General features: G+C 40.1%; 1 protein-coding gene across 1 annotated transcript in view; it reads right to left on the reverse strand.

Moving 5' to 3' along the window:
• slc8a1b (solute carrier family 8 member 1b) overlaps positions 1 to 24,742 on the reverse strand; it is a 162,081-nt gene that overhangs the window by 92,025 nt on the left and 45,314 nt on the right. The gene's annotated exons all lie outside the window — the stretch shown is intronic.

Here is a 24,742-nt window from a genome sequence, read left to right on the forward strand (position 1 = left end):
CATTTACAAGAGAAAAGAATTATGATAACTGGAAATATTTCGTATTCCACCACCACTCTTAAGAAAACAACATTGTTTATTGGAAGACTAGCAGGACCTTTAAGTAGTTGACTTCAGGCTGGCTTACTAAAGGCAGCCACTCAAATCTACCAGTAAAATCAGCTGATGATTCTCCTGTATAGACCTGAGAGGAGACATTTCTCCAAGTCTCCTACTTCTTTGAGCAGATTTTCAACGTAAACTGCTCCTGTCTAAAACCAGAGGAAGCGACATGATTCCTACCTACAGCATGTTTTGCTCACACAAATCTAAAAAGGAGGTTCGTTTAGGCACTTTCACAAACACGTTATCCCTTCCTGGTCACTGGGGCGAGATGCATTTCAAGTTTCAAGCGGAAAGGGAGAGATGTATGAATATATTATTTTGGTTAGTCTTCCCCCTGCGTCTGAAGGACCCATCTGGAGCTGCCCCACTCTTCTGCCCGTCTGCATGAACAGCCCTCACTGACAACAGCTGCCAATCATCCTGCCAGGCCATTGGCCAATTAGGACAGCGTTGCCATGGTTACCTGCACACACTCTCACACGCTCAATTTTCACCTCCGATGGTGTCCGCCCACTCATGGCAAGGAGAGGGATAGAAGGAATATGAAAGGAGAGAGTGAGAAACGGGGCGGAGGAGACATGAAACGCTCCGAGCCAGCCCAGATAGGACAAAGACAAAGAACCGATGGAAGAGGTGAGCAGGAGTTGGGAAGTACAGGACGAACACAGAGACCATCAGTGCACTGAAGAAATGTGCTAATGGACGAGCATCCAACACTGCTCTTTTTCTCCATCAAAAGATGGAATTCATGTTTAGGATTTCGGCTCCTGAGCTAAAAATAATAATTTCTTCTGACTTTCTACAGTTTAGCATGTAACTTCTTTCTACAACTTATCATTTTCTACAGTTTCTTCACCTTTTCCTTCAAGCAGAACAACAGGAAGAGCATTACAGCACATGCTGTGGTTTTATGTGAATTCATATAGCGTTGGGTTAATGTTGCTAATGTGGGACAATGAAATATAGAATCCTTTAAGATTTGCAAAAGAAAGAGAGTTTATTGGAGATGCAAAGGTGAGCCGGGGATGATCGCAACCCTGTGATCTGAAAATGTAAAACTCCACTTTTTTTTTTTTTTCTGCTCAGTGAACGCATCGTGCTTAAGAGTTACCAGATCGCAGCAGCTGCAGCATCCTTTGGTATGAAGGTGTTTACTGTATGAAAAAGACTAAATTTCGATATTTTTTCAGTAAACAAGTTTAAAACGTAAAACACAGGAAGCACAAAAGATGTAAGAAAATGATGAAAGCATTGCCTGCAGAGGTGTGTCCTCATTAAGATTACCACAGAGAGAGCTAGATTTTGGCACTTTCATGTTCTCTCTCAATTTCATATTTTGCCATTTGAATCATCTTTATACCAAACTCCTGCTTCATAGTAGGAGATGTTTGGCAAAATGCACAAAGCACCAACCGACCCAGAACCAGTTCAGTTTTGAACTTTGAACGCCGTTCTTGGAAAATGTCGTATTTGGAAATGTTGGCAGCTTTTTACATCTTCGATCGCTACAGAATAAGCAGAGAAACTGAAATTTGCAGTCAGCAACGAGCCATGAAGCTAATAATTAACATAAGATGCTAAGGTCAGATTAGCTACAAGAATTAAATTTGTCTTTCCTTCTGAAAGTTGGTAAAACATGGTTTTACAGCAGCTGCTCTGATTTTCTCTAAAAAAAAAAGAAGAAATCAAAATGAGCTCAAATTGATATTGAAAAGTGAAAAGCTTCACAGAAGCCAGGGATCAGCAATAAGTTGCACATTTCTGATCAATACATCTCTAATAATACACTCCAAAGTCTGGGAGAAGAATCGGGAAAGTGTGACCTAGTGATGGAACATCTACAACCTTGGGACGTAACTAATCATTTATAAAGCCTGCTTTAAGGATTTTAACTGAACAACAAGCCAAACGCCCGTCACAAAAGAAGTTCACTGTCTGTCAAATTCTTATTCACGTGAACCGTACCTTTTCCCAGGGAGTTCAGAGAAGATCCTGTAGAGAACATTTCTCCAAGTTGGATTAGGAAAACCTCGTCTGTTATGAGTCATACTTGGTCAGAGAACAATATCTAGAAAAAGAATGAATAACTTATTTCGCTACATAATCTGTTGCTATTGAACTGAAAGGATTGCACAAATACTGTGAGAATAAGCACCACTAGCGCACAGGCAAACTCTGACCAGACAGTATTACAGGGCATAAACATAATCCTGCTGTGGCAACACCAGATTTCTCTCTCTCACACACACACACGCACACACACACACTCATCCATTCCTTTCTCTGAACACTAGCTGCCTTGAAGAGACCAATCAATAAAATGCTTCTTAAATTCCTCAGCTAGGCAGAGATGTAGAGACCTTGTCTGGAAGTTGTTCCCGCTTCTTGTTCATCCAATCTTTAATCAGCATGGAGGAAACTGATGTTAATATGACATGGTTGATGAAAGACAGTAGGAGGGGTGAAACAGAAGCGAGGCCACGACGTGTGCCACTGTGAAATCTCGCAAAACGAGAACGGAGAGAGCAAGTCACGTGAAATGTTGACAGAGATTGAAAGTGAGTGGGGGGGAAAAAAACAAAAACAAAAAAACAAAGCTGGCGCCAGGTTTGGACAGTTTCTAGGTCTCTGTGGCAAAAATGCATTTTGTGGCATTCAAGGAAAATACAGGATGCATTCAAAGCATCGTTTTAAAGCTAGACATTTATATGAATGATATCTAATTTTGGGTGTACTTTAAAAAAAAACAAAAAAAAACAAGAATGTGAAGGTGGTTCAAACGACCAGGTTTCATCACTTCTACACAAGATGTCCAAAATATGATCTGGCTGACGCCTGACATTTGGAAGGTGGACATGAAAAATCAGCCGACTTTCAGGGGCATAAATAAAACACTACAGTCAAAGGGAGAAATTATCCAAGCAAACCATGTTGGTGGGATTCTGAGTTGTTCACAAGTCAGAATGTATTCCAAATCTGGAAGCGCTGTTGTTGAGGCACGATGAATACTTGCGGCTTTGACAAATGGTGAACATGCAGGGAAACCAATGAGACTTAAGCTTAAACAGATTAGCACCAATTTAATGTCTGAAGTTACTTTCTGCTTCAGCTTTGCTGTCATCTGTCGTGGACTGGGGATCGGGTCAAACCGTCTTAAGCAAGCCTAGTGGACTGTACTTCCAACTTCACCTCTTGCATTCTCCAAATTTCCTTTTGTAATCCGAATGGCGTTCGATTGCGAGACAGCAATTTTTACAAATTTTGTTGCCACTGTGTGTTTCCTTAACACAGCTAATCATCTTGATTCGTGTTACCTAGCGTTACACGATTTACCCAAATATGGAGAACGTGGGGCTTTATCTGACGCTCTTTAAAAATATTTCATTTAAATGAAATTCTGTGGTGCCAATCCATCCTTCATTACCAAGTTCTTTTATTACTGCTGCATATTTGTTAGTGAATAGAAATTGTTATCTTTGTAGCTAAAGGGAGAACCGGTAAAAAATGCAAAATGGACAACAAAGAAGTAAAATTAAAGTCGTGTGACTGAATTTTGGCAAAGAAAGAAATGAAAGCCGAGAACTGGATGGAAAGGATTATTAAAAGGTGCGTTATTGCAGGCTCCACGACAGAATCGAGGACAGATTGAAAGGACAGAGAATGTGTGAGAGAACAAGAGATTAGAGGTGGAAACAAGCAGCAATGTCTTAAGGATAGAAGGGATTGCAACAAGAACTGACAGAGGACAGACAGGGACAAAGAGAGAGAGACGAGTAAAGCAGACAGGCGGAGGGACTGAGGGGAGAAGAGAGAGACAGAGACATAGAAAGAGAGAGAGAGAGAGAGAGAGAGAGAGAGAGAGAGAGAAAGGGAGGCTTCCCATCACCGAAAAGGATTTATGCAAGAACAGAAAAGTGAAAAACAAAACAGAAAAGATGAATAATCCGAAGGTTAGTGGACAGCAGGAAGAAAAATCTGTCACGAGAAAAAAAAAAAAAAAAAGGACCAAAGGAACAGAAAGAAGCATCAGGGAATCAATAGTGATTAAGTTGCAGGAAAGAACCATTTAGGCTAAGACGCATGGAAGAACCCATCTTGAACAGTACCACAGGATATTGGTCATCAATCCAATTATTTCAGGATTTCCGAAGTCATAAAAACCAGACGAGACAAGGATCTTTATAAATTCTTATCAGCCACGTGACCTATTACCCATTAAGCCTCGTCCGTTCTGATCCAATTTAGCGTATAAACGGCATCGTTGAGCTTGTGAAAGTTTCCACACAACTCTGGGTTCAAGTTTTTAATTTAGCCATGGATTGATCGGAAACAGATTCCTTTAGTGCGTGTAATGAGTGAGAAAAAAAACAACAAAGAACTGCATCATCCGCAGTAAGAGCAGTTTGACTAATAAAATGGCAGCTGTTCTTGCTTCCCAACTTTTCCCCACAGCCAAATTTAGCAGAGGTAAACACCACAGGCAGCATGCAGGCTGACAGTATGTTTTACAGACTCCACCAGGTTACTGCCATCGAGGTTTTTAAAAAGCCATGGTTTCAAACACTCAGATTTAAAAAAAAAAAGAAATATGAACAGAAAAGATAAAATCCTTTCAAAGAAAATGTAAGTTTGACCCATCAACTGGTCAGCTGGCCAAAAACTGTCTGTTTTTAAATATTCCCATTTACAACAAGCAAAGTGTCAGTGGGATACCAAAGTTCACTTTCAAAAGCACACTTGCCAAAAGCAGCAGGCCTGTCGAGCGGCTGACTGAAAGTGGTGCCGGAGCAGACAGTCTGACTAAGTGAAAGAAGTGTGAGGTGACAGATTTCCCTCAGTGCTGCTGGTCAGCTGGCTGAAAGGCACCTATGTGTTTACTTGCAGGAAAGAAACTGGAAAGAAACTTTGGTAGAGAAATATAGATAAGTCAAAGTGAATCTACTCTTAGAGAAGAAATACTGTTTTAATGCAGCAGGCTGGCTTCCAGCAGCAGATTACATCGGATGAGCAGACCACCCTGTTATTCTCTACAGAGCAGAGAAGCAAAAGCAATGATATTCTGTGCAATAAACACCAAATCCAATTAGTGAATTATTGTATCGAAATTACTGCACGTGTATTACTACATTTTTAGTCACAGTGGAAACATTTGGTTCTTTATCTGCTTGAATAAGAAGCAGTTAGATCATGTTAAACATACTGTAATGTAATTATAAGGAATTTTGCCAAGTTGTGACCATTACCAGTAGATGGAAACTACTACAATCTGAGCCAATTCCTCTTCACAGGTTTACTACATTTTGTAAACACCAGTTCAGAGGAACATTTTGTAAGATTTTTGCAGCTTCAGTAACTGATTCAGGGAGACACATGTCGTTCTCCTGTAGACTATAAAAGCCACCCCGAAGACATTTGTTACAAGAAGCATCATGAGGCCTGTACCAATTAAGGCCTCGTGTTTACCGGCTTAATCAAATAGGCATCCTGTTTTTCTTTTCAGTAACAAAGGCACCAATCGCAGAACTAATTGGATCTAGAAAAACTCCAGATGTAGGAACACATCTAAGCAACCAGAAATGTTTTTTTTTTCTTTTAAATCCATCACCCGTGGAGTTGCAGTCATTCACTGGACCGCTCGGCTTTCCAAAAGTAGCTTTTAACCTAATTTACCCAGCACACATTCCCAGCCTGTGTATGGCTCACACACTCACACACACGCACACACACACACACAAGTGTGCTCGCACTCGCTGGTTTGTGCTTAATTGCTTCTTCATTGATGTCTCTGATTGGTCACTAAATGAAACGCTCCAGTTTCCAGTGATTAGCGCCGCTCGCTGCTCATTTGTTACGCTCCTAGCCGGTGTGTCAGCGTTACAAGCCGTGACGCCATTTGACACAACTGTCCTCGCATTTCGTCTGACGAGCAGATCAGGAAGTTACTCGAATCAAGCAGAGAAAATCTTACTTTATTACGCTTGATTACAGAAATATCTCTATCTCCATATATGTTTAAAAACCTTCATCTCGATCTGAAAAGAAAAAAAAAAGCACAATTCTTCTTAATTGTACACAAAAAAAATAAAAAAAATATGAAGAACCAGGAAACAAAAACATTCTGACCATATTTATAGCACCGGTGGGGAAGTAAGATCCAGGGAAACACACGGACACCTCCATACCGCTGGATGCAAAATGTAAATTCACAGAGCAGAAGATAAATAAAAGATGACCGCAGCAGCAAAGGTGGGCGTTCTGCACTGACACATGTAGGTAAAATCAAATCCTCGTTGAGATTTCTTTTGTCTCTCCGTGTTTCTGGAGGAAAAGGCGTCAGAGTAGACAGTCCATCTCCAGTCTCCATCCCTGCTTCAGCCTGCCTACAAGTCAGGTAGCGGCGGGGCTTTTTTTTTTTTTTTTTTTTTTTTTATCTGCAAGATCAAAAGGAACTGAGAACGCCAGAGGGCAAGTCCGACATTTTTCACCCTTAACTGCTTCACTGTGGCGGGAAAGCTAGAAAAACATCGAGCCACCGCTTCTTCATCCGGAGTAACGGGCTCCTGGTTTCTCTTTGCAATGTCACTGGGATGATAACGGAAAGGAAGGGACTGATATCTGAATATTTGATCTATTTTTTTATTTTATGATAAGACAGAGGGCATTACACAGATGCAACAAAAGATGCATTAACGCAAAATCTGAACTAGGATTTGTAAATTGTGGAAATATGTTGCAGCTTACATTGCCTTCTGCTTACTTTGCTAAACTTCTTAAAAACTGAAAAACTGGTCAGAGTAGTTGTTTTTTTAAATCCTCTCAAGTAATGAAACATCAACCGTAAAATATATTTCGATTCTTAAGAGGATTCGCTAAGGTAGCAAGACGTTTTTATTGTCTGAGTGCTAAACATTTAGCTGTTGTTTAGCTACATAGCTAAACAACATTTAGCCGTTTGGCACTTGAAACAGCTAAATGACAGACTTGATAGAGTATAGTCTGATTCTATGCAAATTTCTCTCTTAAAAACGTTTTACATGATTAGTTTTAATTTCTACTAAAATAATAAAGAAAATAGCTCCTCCAGACCAATTAGCACCTGGTGGAACTGCGTGTCCACAGAGTTCATCATACAAATTACTCAGCCCAACGTTCCTAAGAATGTTTATAAACGGCATCATGGAGAAGCACTGTTATGACATGCTGATGGGGGTGTGTTGGAAAGGTTAGGCGGTTCTTAAAGAGACAGATGCTAATTTTAAGGCATAAGATACAGCTGTAATGCAAGTCAAATTTAGTTTTGATCCATACAGCATTTTTATAAGTAAACACACTTGATTGTGCTGTTAAATAATATTATTTGCGTGGAAGATACTTTATACCTGAACTTCACTGTTTTTCTTTAGCCTGGATTGTCTGGTAAATGGTGCTGAGGTTGTTAAACTATCAAACAGCTTTAATTTGCTAGATTGGTCAATCTACAAGCAGTTATGTTGGAAAATCTTGCCAAAAAAAACAAACAAAGAAAACATCCCATTTATCTTTGTCATTTTAATTGCTAGCAAGCATTTAAAAGAGTTTTTTTTCTATTTACCACCTCAGTTCTTGCCTTCTCCATCTCAGTTTTGGTTTGAAGATGAACATGGTGGTGCCAAATGACTAGCTTCGTCTATAAGCGAATAAACCCTAACATACCACTGCAAATCTGTCAAAAGATTTTTTCCACATTGTCTGTAGTGATTCTTAAGCTCAAACCAATCTGGTAAAATTTTCCACAAAGACTGAAATGTGCACAAACGGGGGTAAGAAAAATTCCAAATATTTATAGGAGCTTTGACTGTGGCTCAACGTAGTTTGGTCCTCCGTAGGAACAACCAAGAGCAGCGAACATTACAAGTTTTTATTTATTGTGCTTGTAACACCAGAATGCTGCTTGTTAGTCCTTTCAAGATTGCAAAGGTCCCCCAACACAACCAGCTAATGCTGGACTGACTGTCATCAACTCGCCCTCGTTCCACTTTCATCATCTTCACAGCCTTCGAATGAGATCTCCTGTGTTCTTCAGCAACCCAACACAAAAGCTCTGTCGCATATTCTGACAATTTAAATGACTTGTGTGTGTGTAGCGAGAAACCAAGTGGGAAATGAGGAAGGAAAAACAGCGGACTAATCATGGTCGCTGTGGGAAATATCAGCGCATAACATACACACACACACACCACTCGCTAAGCCTGCCATAGTTCAGCGTAAGCAGATACCTTGTAGAAAAGTGTGTGTGTGTGTGCACTACAAGATCCATTTCCGGTTTACATTTCATTTGTGTGCACGCGTACGAGATAAGAGCCCAGCAGCGCTGCTGTGACCCCGCTGCGTTTCTGCACAAACGTGCCTTTGATAGTTAAAAAGAAGCAAAGTTCTACAGGGGAGCAAAAATAGATGAATTGAATGCTGGTGCAACTAAGATCATCAGAGATGAGAACCATGTAGAGAGGCCTCAGAGTGCAGAGTCAGCAAAAGGCCATAAAGTTTGAGAGAGTAATCTAGCAAAAACTGCAGAAAAAAAAAAGCTGCAGTGAAAGTCTACATAAACAGCAGGGTGGAAGAAAAGTGAAGGAAACTGCAGTTTTGTTTGTGTTCAGTACATAATCTACATAAAGTTTTTATATCTACATAAAATTTTTATGTTTGTCTAGTTCTAAGATTTTCCAAAGTGACAAAAAAAGGGGCTGAAAATGCTCTCTGTGTTTTCACTTAAAGGTTTAATACATTTCATTCCTGTTCAGTGGTCAAACAGTCACACCCATCGACATTTTCCTTTGAGAGACGAACTAAGGACTTTGAGAAACTGGCTCCTGCAGGTACCATGGTGTTTTGCCGTTTGTACAAACTGCTTTGATAAATGCTCGATAAAGAATCCAGAAGTGCGCCGAAGCGACTGAAAAAAAAAAAAGAGAAAAAGTGTGAACTTTTGTTTTTACTGAAAATAATCTGAAGTACTTGCCCAACCATCAGTGTTTTCAGAAAACTAAATGTTCCTCCATTTAACTCCAAATTTGATTTGGAACATATATTTTTATTACAAAGTTTGCCTTAATAAGGCTAACTAGATCCATTAGAAAAAGTTGAGTCTTATTTGGGAAGAGAAAAAAACCCATAAAGAAATTAAATGTATTAATTTATGTACCATAATGGTCTGAGATTTAAGCCAATTACATAAATCACCATTGGGTGAACGCTGGCCTCCGTTTTCCCTCCCTTTTCAGAAGAGCACAAGTTTTCCATTTATAAACCCCACAAAGACTTTTTTTTTGGTGATTTTCACTTTTCCGTAGGGTTTAGGTTTTTCCTTGTACTCTTACAAAAGAAAAGTAACAATTACACAGTTGCAGAGAAAAATAGTTCAGCACATGGAAACTAATCAGCAGCGTCACGGGCTAAACAGTGGCTTGAGATAAATATATGGCACAAAAACCACAAATGGGAGCACAACTTTTTATTTAGTTACAAGTGGGCAGCCTGTAGAACTGTGCTGTGCAAAATTAATACAATGATTCTTATGGCTTCTAAGTATGGAAGAAAATGAGGGCCACTGGGGCAAAAAAAAAAAAAAGAAAAGTTAATTTTGAGTAAAGTTAGAATTATTTTTTATTATTATTCCTTTTTTGGCCCCAATCCTCTTCCGTATTCAAGTTACTTGATTTTGGTATGGATGATTTTCATTTTATATCCTTACATAGACATGCTGATGGTGGGATGTTCACTGCATAGTGCTCTGTGTGTTTACCACACATTCAGAATTGTGAATGTGAGTGATGTGAATTTTTTTTCTTCTCTTCACAGTGCACTTCACTTGCTGGGGATAAAAAACAAAACAGACAAACAAACAAACAAACAAAAAAATACCCACAAGCACCAACTCAAGTATGAAGCCCGAGTCGTCTTTCTGGAGCTCAGCCGAGCCATACAGGCAGTCGATGCACGTTCGTGTTCATGCCTTCCCTTGATGTGTAAAGTGGGTCAGGCGTTGACGTTATCGTACCTACAGTTCATATTTTTTGTGAAAAGCATATAGAAAACTGCATGTGCATTTTTTTCTTTTACTCAAGCTTTTATGCTGAGTACTATCACTTTGCCTGATTAAGATGTGCCATTACTTGCTTTGCAGAAGTGCTTATGAAGTGCTTTGTGTGTGTGTGTTTGTGTGCAAGTATCTGGTAAGCACCCACAGCATCCAGAGAATTAGCATATTAGAGGTCAAATCCATAATACACTAAGGAGGCTGGAGGGTGTGTGCGTGTCGGTGTGTGTGCGTGCATGTGTGTGTGCGTGCATGTGTGTGTGAGCATTGCCACGTTAATGTCCACTTTGCTTTTTAACTTCTTTTTAGATGAACTTTGCTCTGAAGATTCTTCCCTTAAGGAAAATGAGTGAGTTTCTGTGTGCTGCTGCGACTCTGGGTCCCTCGCTGATGATATCCGTGTTGCATCAAACACACACGCACGCACGCATGCACGCACGCACGCACGCACACACTGTAAAACACAGACAAAAAAGGCAGTCTCTCCCCGAGGAGTTGTTGTTGTGGAAAATGTTTTAAAGTGACATCATGAAGTTTAAGTATGTAATTAGGTGCTTTGCTTGTGGTCAACAGCACCCACTGTTCTGAGAGTAATGCTTACAAAAGTTAATTATCAAAACAAGGAATTAGATTAATTGGATAACTGCATTCCAAGTGGGTACATGGTATTTATTAAATACACAGTGTCGGAGTCGAGGTCACCTTGTGGGTCGCTGTAATCCATCTTCCATCCATTTTCTACACCCAGTTAATCCTGACCAGGTTGTTGGGCAGCTGATCCCCAAATAGGGATAGAGCCATAAACAAGCTATTAGCTAGTTGATAATATTTAAATGGATGTAAATTATGACATGCCAGGAGGTTGGCGGCTAATCAGAGGGCAACTCAAATTAGACCGCTATGTAAGCGCACTCGCAACAAGCAGCAATCCAGAGTGACTGGGAGGAAACAAGGAATTCCCCCAACTGGGAGGAAGTAGGAGTAGCCAGAATTTATCCACATATCCAGACTCTTAACTAGGATAAATTAGAGCAACCTCTTTGTAAAATGTTAAGTTTTCTGTTATTGGCTTACAGTTGCGGAGGTCTGATTAAACAATGTAGAAAATACCTTTTCTTTTCTACAATCTTCTTTCTCCAATTTTAAACAGCTCTGTGATACTGAAAACTTTCCTCTGTACCATCCTCTACGCCAAGCAGTAAAAGGAGCAACATGTATTTTCCAGGCACAATCAAGTAACTATGCAGTTCTGAAAATAAAATGCCGTAAATATCAAACGTAGCTTAAAAGACATTCAACTTCACCAATTTGACGTCTTGAAAGTGGCCACTGTCTCTTTAAGAAGCTCCTGCTCCTATTCCACCTTTCAGCACATTGCGAGAAACAATGCCTTTTCAGTATGGCGCTTACAATTGTTTTTGGAAGCGTTTGACGGAGATATAGTTTGCATGAAGAGCTCAGCAGATCCACCAGGACCCGAGTGGGGGAATTTGACGCTATGTGGGGCGAAAGTTCGAATGGAGACAGCAGCTCAGAGGAGGAGCTTCGTGTAAACAGGCGGCGCTTTGTGAGAGAAAGCATCAAGATACTCCTGGATGGTTGTCATGGGAGATACATTCCAGGTTTTTGACAAGGAAATAACATTCCCTTGTCAAAAGGGATGATATAAAGCTCAAAAAAGTTGAATTTACATAATACCCTCCACCCCCTTAAACTATGCTAAATGGTTATTTCGGAGCTGCATCTTCAACAGTATTTCAAACTAAATATGTTCCACTGGCTCCAAATGGCATCCAACACACATGAACTCCCAGACACTGGAATAGGTAGAGGCTATTAATAAGTTGGCTGAACCAGGACAGTGGAAGTGGGGAACGGAAGCAGGCCGGTATCCACTGGGAAGCAAATAGCTGACCCCTTTTTAGCTAGAATGCTGCTGGGATCGTCAGCGGGATTGACCCACGGGAATAACGGGAGCGGGAAGGCCACTTACTCTGAGAAAGTCTGTCACAAAGACTAGTTAGATTTCCATTAGAGTCTTTCATCCAACACTTAGAGCTGTCAGTTTAACGAAGCTCAGCCTCGCACGTTAAAATAATGATTGACTTTAGCAGAAAAGAAAAAAAAAAAAGAAACGATGCAAAAACAACAAAAAGGGGGTTTTAGGAGAAAACTACACCAAACTACGAGAGAGAAAAAATGACTGTAGTAAGAAGGGAGCACTTCAAGTCAGGAAGGAGAAATGATGGGATTTTCAAAATGAGGAAAGGATGGCATTCATTAGCCGCTACGGAAAAAATTCCTACTGCACTGCTCTGTCTCAATTTGTGCTTGCGTGCGCTTAGTGTATGCATGTGTGTGACAGTTTGTGTTATGACAGATGTTGGACCATGCTGTTTCACAGCAGAGGATGGGCTTAAAGTTCATTAGAAAGGCCTCGACATTAAGCCTCTGATACAGAACTCCTCCAACAACACTGGGGACTGCTGGTGGAATAATAAATATAAGGAGAACCCCCCTGTGTTCAGGATCTGCTTGGCCAAAAACGTTAAACCGCACCGCCAAGGACTAAATGAGTACAAGACAAGCAGACATTTTCACTCTAAACTTGAAATCAGAGCTTGGAACGACGGTGGCTTTTAGAAATGTTTACATCCTTTTAAGTCTTTCATTTTGTCACTTTGCAAAGAAGTGGATGGATTCAGAATAAGAGAAACTACTAAAGCTGAACCTTAAAACCACTCAGTCAGAGTTATGGAAAGGTTTAGAGTGAAGCATTTTGGTAAGTTAGAAAAGGCACAACTAGAGTTCAGACTTGTATGAAAGAGAAAATCTCTGGTGAAACTGATGCCTTCACCGATAATTTTCCACAAAGAAGAACGGGCAAAAAATGTTTTGTCTTAAGATGTGCGAGGCCGGCAGACGGATCTCAGAAGGGCTTGCAGCGGAAAAGTGTCGATTTGGTGGCTAAACCTGTTAGCATTCTCCATGTTTTAGATTTTTATTTGGAATAGTTTTTGTTTTTAAAAAGCATAAGATTTTCCTCACACATATGAATTTTTTATGTGGTGTTAGTTTGCCCCCCCCTCCATTTTTCCATTGGGTGAAAAAAGTGCCCTTCTAAAATCTTTTTTTAAATTTTTTTACGTGTATTGTGTGTGTTTGGCCAAAGATTGCACATGGCTATTGATTTGAAGTGGACATATATATACACACGATGTTCAAACTGAGCCTGTAAAAAAATAAAAAATAAAAAATAATCTGCCCTCCACAACATGTGTGCAAACCACCGATTTTAGTTCATGTGTGTGAAAAGTGCAAGTAGCATGAAAAAGTTTGTAAAGCATTGTGTATTAGTGGCGCTTCTGGCAAGAAGCTTTTATTCAAGGCCTTTTGATGTTCAGCAAAAAAAAATAAAAGTTTAAAAGCCACACACTATGAAACGTTTGATCATAAATTTATTTTAATAGAAGTTAAACTGACCTGAGGGAAAGAAAAACAGTCAAAGGCACAGAGCTGTACGTGTATCTAATGTTAGCCCGTGAACTCCATTGTATTTAATGAACTGAGTCTAATTCATTCTGAAACCACCAGAGGCCCAGAAACGACCTTTTGGCAGCACATTATGATGAAGCAAAACTCTTCGGTCAGCGCAGACCTTAGCAGAACGCTCAGATGTTACAGGACGTGAACTAATTTAAATGTTAGTCTGATCTACCGAACAGCAGTCAGATTTTTTTATTTGTTATTTTTTTAAATGGAGCAGCACATCAGAAAGCGTCTGACGGTAGGAACCTGCTACATCCTTAATTTAGCAACCTGCACAAAGACTGAGGAACATGAAGAATCGTTAAAACTCACGTGAGATGTCGAGCCAGCTTTACTGTACGCCTCCTTTCAGTAGAATCTAGCAGAACTTGCCGACTAAGGCAAAGTTTGCAAAGTTAATCTCTCCCTCAGTGTCAACAAAACTTTACAAACAAACAGAATGTCACGGAGTGATTTCCAAAGGAACAAAGCTGGTGCGTCGCGTCAATTAATGTGTCAATTAGCACCTTTACCGAACTCCTGATCCGTTTTGCGGATGTATGCAAAGATGAAGCGCATTTCAGGAACTTGAGCGGTTTAATCAGCAGCGCCACCGATGTGCGCTGATGGCCGTTATGTGGCTGGAGTCTTCCACGACTTGTAAACGGAACCGTGTGCGGTTTCGGCCTTTTGTGGTTGCTTGATGGTTGTAATGGCGTTTTAACTGCTTTCTGCCGTCTCCAGGAAGTCTGTTGGCAAACGAGATAGACTAAATATACTGCAGTCCCCTAAAACTATCCACCCTCCTGTTGTCTCCTGACAGAATTTGATGGCCTAGAACCACCTGCTGTTATCATAAACCGACTTGTAAATAGCAGCTGTTTTCGCAGATGCTCTTAAAAAAATAAAATAAAATAAAAATGTTCTCATCGTTGTTGTTTTTTTTGTTTGTAGAAAAAAGGATGAACAATAGTGAAACCTCTATAGGCACCGTCTTTAAATTACGTATTTCTCTGTCTCCTCATTGGGCGGTTTTACAAGGAAGACACGCTGCGGTCTGCACGGATTCCAGCGTGCATTAGGACCCCTCGTCGTTTCTACATTATATAGGAAAACCACCTGCTGTCTTTAGAGAGTCACCTGAACGTTAGCGCTCCCTGCTGCTTCCACAGTTGACGGAGCGGGACAGCCTCCAGCTGTTCCCATATAGTCGCCCAAATGAAGTCTGAACAACTGCCTATAATTCTCTAAATGGCAGATTATGCTCCATTATTCCAGAGAAACAAGGTATTCGAAGTACCTTCACCACCATCACAGGCAGGAAAATAGGTTTTATTCCCCTGAGATGCTAACACAGTTAGCCTTGTTGTCTGAGTACAAGTTTCTAAAGACATAAAGTCTCTAAGGTTTCATGCCATTATCTCTTAAAGGGGCAGAATTGTGTATTTTCCAGGTGTCATTTTTAGCACAATAGAGAAACTGTAACTGGATCTGAAAAGAAAATTGACTTCGCAATTTAATGACTTGAAATTGAGCCTCTGTCTCTTTAAGAAGCTTCTCTTTCCGATACTCAACCTTCAGGGAGTCATAACAATTTTCCTCCATTAAATTGAAATTGTGTAATCAAAAAGGTTCTGGACAAAATATCAGATGTGAAATCAGGATTTAGATTGAACTCAAGATGCTCAAACATTTGAATATTCACAGATGGTGGGATAAAAAAATGCATTTGAATCTTACTTATTTCATGAAGAAAGGCTCATACTTATTTCTGTTAGCTCATCTCCAATTTACACTTTTGCTACACAAAGTTTGAATTCTAGTGCAATAACACGTCTCGTTTAATATGCTTAATGACTTCTAAATTTAAACCCATACGTCTTAATGCTATGCTAATTGCAAGTTCCAATGTTATATTCATATCCTGCTGTATGAGCACAGCAGCAGCGTTGAGGTAGATCTACAGAGTGAAAACTACCACACTGGCTGTCGAATAGAGAGAAATGCAATCACCAGAGGTGAGTGGAGAAAACTGCTGCAGGCCGTGATTGATTTTCACTTTAGATCCACTTCATATTTGCAGGAGAGTTGAAGGGCTGAACCGGGGAGCCTGACTGACACCAGGGACAAGTGAGGAGACGAGGCGCATTTGGCACAACCATGCAGCTATGGCGTAGCGTAGCGTAGCGTAGCGTAGCAATGGACGCATAGAAGGAGCTGTTTTTAAAAAAAATCTGTCATTTTGTCACGTCTCTATTGGCTGATGTTGGTCCTTTTGTTACGAATCGATATTGGTCCGAAAGGTAAAATGTGCCGATGTTAATAGTTGATATGTATTTGAATCATATTGCCGTTTCTATAGGCGTTTTGGGAAAGAGGACATTGGTCGTGTGGCAGAAATTGTGAAGCAGCGATCAGTTTGTTTAACTGAAGCATAGAGATAATATTAGTGCTGATTGATTGTTTTTTGCTTGTTTCAAGGTGTTGAAAGGGTAGGGACATGCCCACATTCTTCAAATCAGACAAAATCGGTGTAAAGCGTTTGTACTACGTTTGATTTCGTAAAAGTGAGGGGGGCAGCTGGTTGACCTTTTGACCTTTAAACTTTCATTGATATCTTCAAAGCTAAAACAAAAATGTTTGCTGCACAAACGTAGTCGAGCCGACTGACACCAGTTTTGTCTGATTTGAAGAAGTTGGAGGGGCTGGTTGACCTTTCACAACCTCTAGAAATATTTCTTAATATCATTAAAATGATAGAGGCACAAATGTAGCACAAACGTTTGACACCAATTTTGCCTGATTTGAAGAAGGTGGGGGGCCAACTTCACTCAGGTTAGGGAACGAAAAACAAAAATCTGATAGGATTATCAAATCGTATTATCGGCCCAGATTTTCACACCTGTGTATCTGTAATCATTTTTTTGAGTGCTCCAGTGTGTTCATGGATATTAAGTTTGATTTTCCAGCTGGGACTGCTGCTGTCCCTGATAACCAATGATTTAGGAGAGACCTGATCAATAACACAGGAACCCAATCTCCTCTTTACTCTGCTCTTTGCACACAGAGTCTTCACAAAGGCAAGCAAACACACACACACACACACACACACACACACACACACACACAGCCTCTGACCCTTGTAAGTTTGCCTCTTTTGAATGCTTGGGAATGGAAACATTCCTACGAGGCTCCCCAGAGAGAAGAAAAGCAGGATGGAAAAGGAGAGGGGATAAGGAGAGCGGAGTGCCACTCTGATGTGGTTTAACACTCCAAGCTTTAGGATTTCCTCTGCAGAGCACAAACAGCCCCCCCTCCCCCATCCCCACTCTCCTCCTGTTGACCACCTCCAGCTTGATGACTTCATCCTTATCTCATCTTTTTTGATTAACCTGTCACTACATAAAAATTCAACACGTCTCTTATTGTCCTTTCATGTCAGCAGTAGTCTTAAAATAGAGACGGTACGGTGGAAACTGCTTACACACACACACAGCAAAGAACACATGCATATAAACACAAAGACCCATTCAAAATCCATCAGCCCCGATGCTTTTTTTTTTTTTTTCCAGCGCCAAGTTAAAGCACCAATACATCTTGCTAATTAAATATCTGCTTAGGCTGGTGGCGTGTGTTTTTGCCTGTGCGTACGTCTGTTTTCATGAGCGTCTTTTACCAGCAAAACAGCTGAGGGAGTAGAAAGGTGTGGCAATCTTTCACTTCACGGGGGACATCAATCCACTCCAGATGCTACTGTAACAACAGCAGGTTGATTGAATGGATGGTTAAAATAGAGAGAGTGATGGTGGAAAGAGACAAAGAAGTAGACAGTAACAAATGGAGGAAGGGATGGGTGTGTTTTCAGCATTTCTAGTGGCAGAATCAAAACGGATAAGCTGCAGCTTTTTGCCAACGGTAATGATAGAAAGTGATGAAATTTGCAAAATATCTGATTCATCAGTTTTGGCTAGAAACCTATTGATTAGTCGGGGGGATATTTCCACTTTTCAGCTGTCTGAATTTAAAAATTATATGCTGCAGAGAAAGGAAGAACAAACAATTTTATATATATAAAAAAAGTACTTGCTGCCGCCATGAGTTGCACAATTCTAGAATAATAAGAAAAAGCATTCAGTTTTCTCCCTGAAGCCTGAAGTATTCTGGATCGGCATCAACTCATTCCCTAATCCAAACCTCCTAAATCAATACCTAAAAAGATGAATTGGTGGGAAAACATACAGTTTCTTGCCAAGGACAGACACGTTGAGCTGCAACTGTCATGTTAAGCATGAATAAATGATTCTTGTAATCCCACCTGTGAAAGGAGAGGATGGGATGGTTTAAAAACACTGCCGAAGAGTTTAGGTGAAAAAAAAAGGAAAGAGAAAAAGAAAGGCTGATGGGAGAAAAACATGAATCAAGAAATTCAATCCAACATTAAGTCACTGGATTTGTCAAGACTAAAACAAAAAAAATAAAAAGCTGCAGCAGCAAACAGAAACCGAAACCGAGGGAAGTCAACACGCAGATTTAGCATTATGAAAAACTTTTTAAAAAACTGCTGTTTGTTCCAATAGTTTTTGCTTGTAGTGCCAAAAAAAACAGAAAAGGGGAAAAAAATAAAGGTGACATTTATAACATTAAAAGTTCAGTGACCACTCTTTTCAGTAAAAAACTTGTTTTGGTTTAAATCTAGGTCATTCAAAGCAAAAGAGCTCAGAGGAACTTTCATTCATGCTGCGGTCATGTTGTTGAGAAACAGCATGGCCAGCTGCTGGGGAGTCTGTCACACCGTAGAGAAGACCTGCAAGGACATTTGGGTTTGGAAAGGCTGCAGAAACACAAATGAAACAATCATCTCGTGTGAATATCTTGGGCTAGTTGCCCCAATGTCTGCATGCTGAGACGTTTCAGGGGCTCATATATCCTTTTTGTTACAGAAAAGCAGATTTAAATCTTTTATAAATCAACTCTTCACATGTCTACTTTTCCCGACCCCTTATGTAGGAACACAGGCGGTTAGAAGGACCAGTCAGGGCTGCTGTACTCGGTCTGACTGAGTTCTATAGGAACAAGGCGAACCACACATTAGCTGGTCTTGGATGAGCGCACTGAACTGCAAGAAGTTCAACAATGTCTCATCTCGAATTAGCCGTTATCGCAGACCTCCTTCTCTGTCCCTCTGTGGGAGGGTCAGAGGTTTCCGTGGATCCAGTAATAGCTTTAAACACTTGAAGACATTTTTTTATTTTATTTTTTTTTACCGGTTAGCACACCCCACGCAAGAATTTATGCTCCCACTAAACCAATGCATGTTGCAGGAACATGAGAGAAACACAAACCAGTAGTGCATCTCATGCTAACCCCCCCCCACACACACGCATGCATTCGGCGAAGCGACTGATGTCATTCGGCGTTTCCGACAAGAAGCCAAATCCAACAGAACTGTCTGGGAGAAATGATTTCAGACCCCAGTGATCACAGTTTTAATTACATATAATACTCTCCCTTGTTTTCTTCCTTCGGCCCTTCCTCTGCAGACCAATCTCCTCTTGGCTTCAGTTTGTGGCCAGACATTTGTCACTTTGCCATCCTCCTTATGGCCTCCTCTCCCCGTCTCTCAGTGAAGCAATGGAAACATGATTTCTCTCTTCAGTCTTTCTTTCCAGACTCTCTTTTTTTCTTTTTTTTTTCCCCTCCCTCCCCTCCATTTGCACACAGCACATTTCATGGTCACCTTCTCCTTCAACTCCTTACTAAGTCATGCATTTATCAAGATTGCTTGCTTGCACAAAAGTATGTTCGTAACAGCGTCCAACTGAAAACAAAGTGTAGCTTGATATGGCCTCGTGGGGTTGAGGAAGACGCGTCGCACGCAAGTACATAAACGTGCATAACGTCTCAGGAAAAGATTTAATTATTTAAGTGGTGCAGAGCCTCACCACAAGCATAGCTGCTATGTGGGACGAATCCACTTGAACTCTCACATTACCACTTTAGCCATCTTGCTCATTGTTTCCCATTAATCCCACATTAAACCTACAATCTTAAACGTTTGTAGGCAATTCATTCCTTACATGCAGTAAACAAGTGTTTGATTCTTTGGCCCACATCCAGATAGCCTCCAGGAACGACTAATCTTAATTTATTCATAAGAAGAAACCAAATAAATATCAATTTATTATAACCTTTAACTCAGCGTCACTGAGTTTATGTGCTCTAGATTAGGTTCTCTGTTTTTGACGCTGTGTGTTTAGAAAAATTTCACATCTAAGCGCTGGTAAAGAGACGTACACAAACATTTGATTTTCATTTTCAATTTGAATTCCAACGTATCGTTTGAATAATTCTGTTTATCAGGCACTGTCGTACCGTTTCACTGTCTTTTACAGCGTCTTCAATTTTTTTTTTTTTTTTTTTTAAACTACATTCAAGCAGCAATAGCTAAGAACCAACATAATTTTTTTCAGCTGAAAGAAAAACAAAGAAAAATCACCATGAACAAAAAACATGTTTTAAGGCAAATGCAAAAAAAAAAAGATGCTTGAAAAGAATAAAAGTGGAGCAAGAGCTGACCCTTGTGGAACCCCAGCTGATTAAGTCTTCTCGCGGATCCAAATTATAGCTACAAACTCAAAACTAAAGCACTTGGAAACATTTTAAGAAAACTGGATGGCATCAAGCAGCCAACAAAAGTATGTTCTTTCCAAAGAAAATTAAAGCTGCACACTGGGATATTTGGAAGAAAGAGTAGGAGGCAGCTGGCTGTACAGTGTGTGTGCGTGCGTGCGTGCGTGCGTGCGTGCGTGCGTGCGTGCGTGTAGGGAGATGGGGAGGTAAGGACGGGGACTGGACAAGAAATATTTGGTTGTGCTGCAAGTAGAAGAGGCAGGAAGATTAACGGAGGATGTTTTTAAGGGCTTGGAAGAAACATCAAGTGACAGCCTCGCACACAAACAGCTTTAGGACTTTAATGTTTGTGCTCTAAATGCAGCAGAGGAAAGACCCAGATACTAGAGGCTCATTTGGATACTGTTGATGAGACCTGCCAAACAGCAGGGGCTTTAACACACACACACACACACACACACACACACGCACAGAAGGACCAGCGCATAAACAGCAGGGCATGGCCAGTGTCTGCTCGTCCCTGTTTGTTCTCTCTGTGACATACAGCAGAGAAACATGTAGCAGTAGGCTAATCAGTGTGTTGCAGACTGTGTGTCTTTTAATGTTTGTGGCTAAACCTTTTTACAGCCCTGCGTCTCCTGCCGCTGCTCACTCTCTCAGGTTGTGTACAAGAGTTTGTAAGCAGAGAGCAAGAAACAGATCGGACTGTGGTTTAATAATAGGCTTGACTGGGCAATTGATGAAATACTGCACGTGATAAAAAAAACGATAGAACATAAAGCATGCAGTTGAAGCCGTAATTTACTTGGCTTGTAAATCTGTCTTTTAACGCTAAAATTAGCGTGAATCCGTTTTCCATCTCGCCCTGCTGGATCCCGTCCGTACGCCTCCCTCTTCAGCCACGTACTCTTCCTCTCTTTTCATTCACGTCTGTTCACAACACGCTGGTTGTCTCACATTTTTGTTGACGCTGCGCTTGTTTGGAATTGATTGTCGTTTACTCCCACCTGCTCGCTAAGTGGTGCCAACAATTCGACCTGCTTCAGGCTGGTTGCTTTTGAATCAAATTTATGCAAAAATTGCCAACCAAAACATAAAAAAACCCAAACCAAACACAAAAAAACATTGCCACCCACAACCGCCTACATGGATCCATTTGGGGACAGTAGTACAGCTGATCCACGGATATGATGGAAAAAAAAAAATCAATAAAGTGTCAGGGGTTGGACAAATACTGCAGTGCTATAAAAAAATATTTATTTTTTTGTACTCATCTAGTTCTGATAAGTATCTTCTGGATTGGTCCATATATTAATGCCGTTAGACGTCAATTAATGTAGGAATGAAAAGAGGTTTGGCACCAACCTTATACTGGTGGCATTTTTCAGGTTCTAAGCTCCCATGAACATCTTATTTAATTTTTTTGATGCACCACTTAACTACAAGTTAAGATGGCCTGTTTCTTAAAGGGTTGGCTTGGATTTTGTTTGAAGTTTTTTGAAATTGATATCAGTTATAGTTTTCTTTGACCAGCACCTTGTGCTTGCTGGAAAGGTAAATAAACATCCATAATGTTGGAAGCTAATAAGCAGACACTGTATCAGATGGGCCCGGCCAATTCAGCTGATTTCCCTCCTCCAGATATTTTCGGCTCTACATAATCAAACATCACTTAAAAGACATGCAACTTCGCAATTTGACGCCTTGAAATTGACTCTCTGTCTCTTTAAGAAGCTCCCACTCTTTTCAACACTCTGCTTTCAGCGCATCATCAGAACAATGTTCCTCCGTTATCCCGTTTACAACCGTTCTCAGGAACACAGCACTGAGAAGGAGGAGCTTTGGGGAAATAGGTGGGGCTTTGTGAGAGCCAGAGTTTAGGAAGCCCTGAATGGCGACAGCAGGAAATTAAAGGATTTCCCAAACACGCATGGAAGAATTAAAGCAACGCTCCATGTGTGTTTTTGATGAGGGAATAACATTAAAGGATAATATAAAATAAATTTTACTTAAAGCACGTCAACCATGGACAACATCTGACCAAACAGAAAAGATCCAAGACAAACTTCTTGTTAAATAGTGGTCTTGATATTCACCAAAATTGTTGATAAACATTTTTAGTTTAATTTGTTAAAGTCTGTTTTTAATTTTCTAAAGTTTTTTTTTGTTTTGTTTTGTTTTTTTTTTTTTTGCTCCAGTCGCCTTTATTTAAAAGTGCTCAGACAGGAAAGTAGGTAATGAGAGAGAGGGACGACATGAGGCAAAGGTCACCAGGCTGTGAATCGAACCTGCGACGGCTGCGTCAAGGACTAAGGCTTGTTTATATGGGTTGTGGGCTTAACCCCTGCACTGACACAGCACCCTCTAAAGTCTGTTTAAGCAAACTGCATACATCTGACTACTTTGAAAGCCATGCTCAAAGGATTTATTTCAAAGACAGGGTGAGCCATATCTTTCTACAAAAGGTGAGGAACGTAGAACCAAAAACTTCACAGATCCTCACTTTAAAAAAAAGGCAGCAAATTCATATCAGTTTGTGAAAGTTGAACAAGTCAAGCACCTGCTAATCATCTGTTTAAGAAAAAATAACAGCCCGAACAATGAGGTTTTTTTTTTTTTCCCTAAAAAATGTTCATAGCAGGTGAGAATAGAATAAAAGCCTAATTGGCACAATTGAGGATGAAAGCTTCTCACATTTTGAATTTGGAGGGGAAAATCGAAAACTCTTAAAATTACAACTTAGTTCAAAAACAGATTAGCAGAATAGAGCTCCAGAGAAATAATATTACCACAATAAAAACCACAACCAAAAGATCAAAACTAAAGTGAGGAACATAAATGGAAAAAAATAAACACTGGAGTCATTTAACTCATCACAGCGCATTCTTCATTTTCCATGTTATGAAAACCCAAATTGTGTACAGCCTCGTCTTGGGAACAGAGTGTAACATTACAAGCGTCATGGTTAGACTGATCTATTTTTCTGATTTGCTGCTTGCCCTACTTTAATACAGATAAAAATAGTCGCAGCTTGAGGCATAAAGCCAGTCTCATTCATTGTTTAAAACACACCTTTGGATTAGATAGCTTAAAAAGCCAAGGCCAAACCGAGTCATCAGCTCAGCTACTTCCCAATAATGAAAAAATACAAATACAAGATGTTTACCAAAAAAAAATGTTGCTTGTGGGTCAAATTAAACCAACAACCGCAAATATTACTCTCCTGAATGAACTCTCTTCAAAGAAAATGATCAGTCATTGTGGTAAACTTCTCACTGGGTTACCACATAAATCCTAATAAACAAACTGGAGTTGTATGCAAATAGAGAAATGATAAGCAACTCAAAAATGTCTTAAACCAGTAATACTTGGGTTTTCTCCATATGCAACATTTAGGAAATTGTTCCTCGAGGACTGGAACCAAACAGCTTGAATTCGGGGGAGAAATTCACATTCCAGCTAGTCCAGACAAACACTTCTGTTGGTCTACGACAGACGGAGAGCAGAACAGACAGACGACAAGTCTCTGAATTTGTAGTTTTGTTTTTGCAATCCTACTATGTTATTTTGCTGAGTTACACTAGAAACAAAACGTACTATTTTTGCCTCAGGCCTTGGAAAATTAAGCTTAAGACACAAACTGTTAAAATTCTGCTTTAAAAAAAACCAACAAAAAAAACAAGTCCAGACCCGCTCAGTTAATTTTAGCTTTATAATGTACTAGCATTATACACTAGCTGGGATGCTTCTTGTAAAACTCCAAAAGGACTATTTGCCCTAATATATATTACCAACCACAGGAATGCAGAAATGTTAATGGAGATCCAAAGGAAGCAACTGGAACCAGACACATTATGTTAATTTCATTAGGATAGATGACCAAAACTGCCTTTGTTTAACCCTTTTTATATTTTGCATTTCACATTGCAGAGAACAAGTTAAAGAAATCCAAGAGTTCAGTTGATAAAAGACAATACCCATCTTCGTTAAAATGAGTAAAGCTATGACAGGATGACATACTATGAGAAATGGAAAACAACTGGAAAACAGCCTTTGCCTTTCCATCTCTCATCCTCCAAGGCATCATGGGAGTTGGTGTGCTACTTTAAGAACACAATCAGCTGATATCACTCTGGGGTTTATTGAAGCAACATTCTAACAAGTACCGTAAACGTCACCCGACCACGTTAGCAAAAGGATATGGTTAGCTTCATGATATGCTGTAAAGGCTTTCCACAAATATCAACCTTCCTGAAGCAAAATTCAATGTTTTCATTTTAATTCTGCAATGTTTTACGGCTTCCAGTTCCAAACCAGCTCATGCCATCTTCATCTAAATGATGGATTGCTCCTGCAGCTCTTACATCTTCTCAGAGGATGAAAATACCAAACAGTTCATATACT

Source organism: Poecilia formosa, unplaced genomic scaffold (genome assembly GCF_000485575.1).
Source record: "Poecilia formosa unplaced genomic scaffold, Poecilia_formosa-5.1.2 Scaffold40, whole genome shotgun sequence".
Lineage (NCBI taxonomy): Eukaryota > Metazoa > Chordata > Actinopteri > Cyprinodontiformes > Poeciliidae > Poecilia > Poecilia formosa.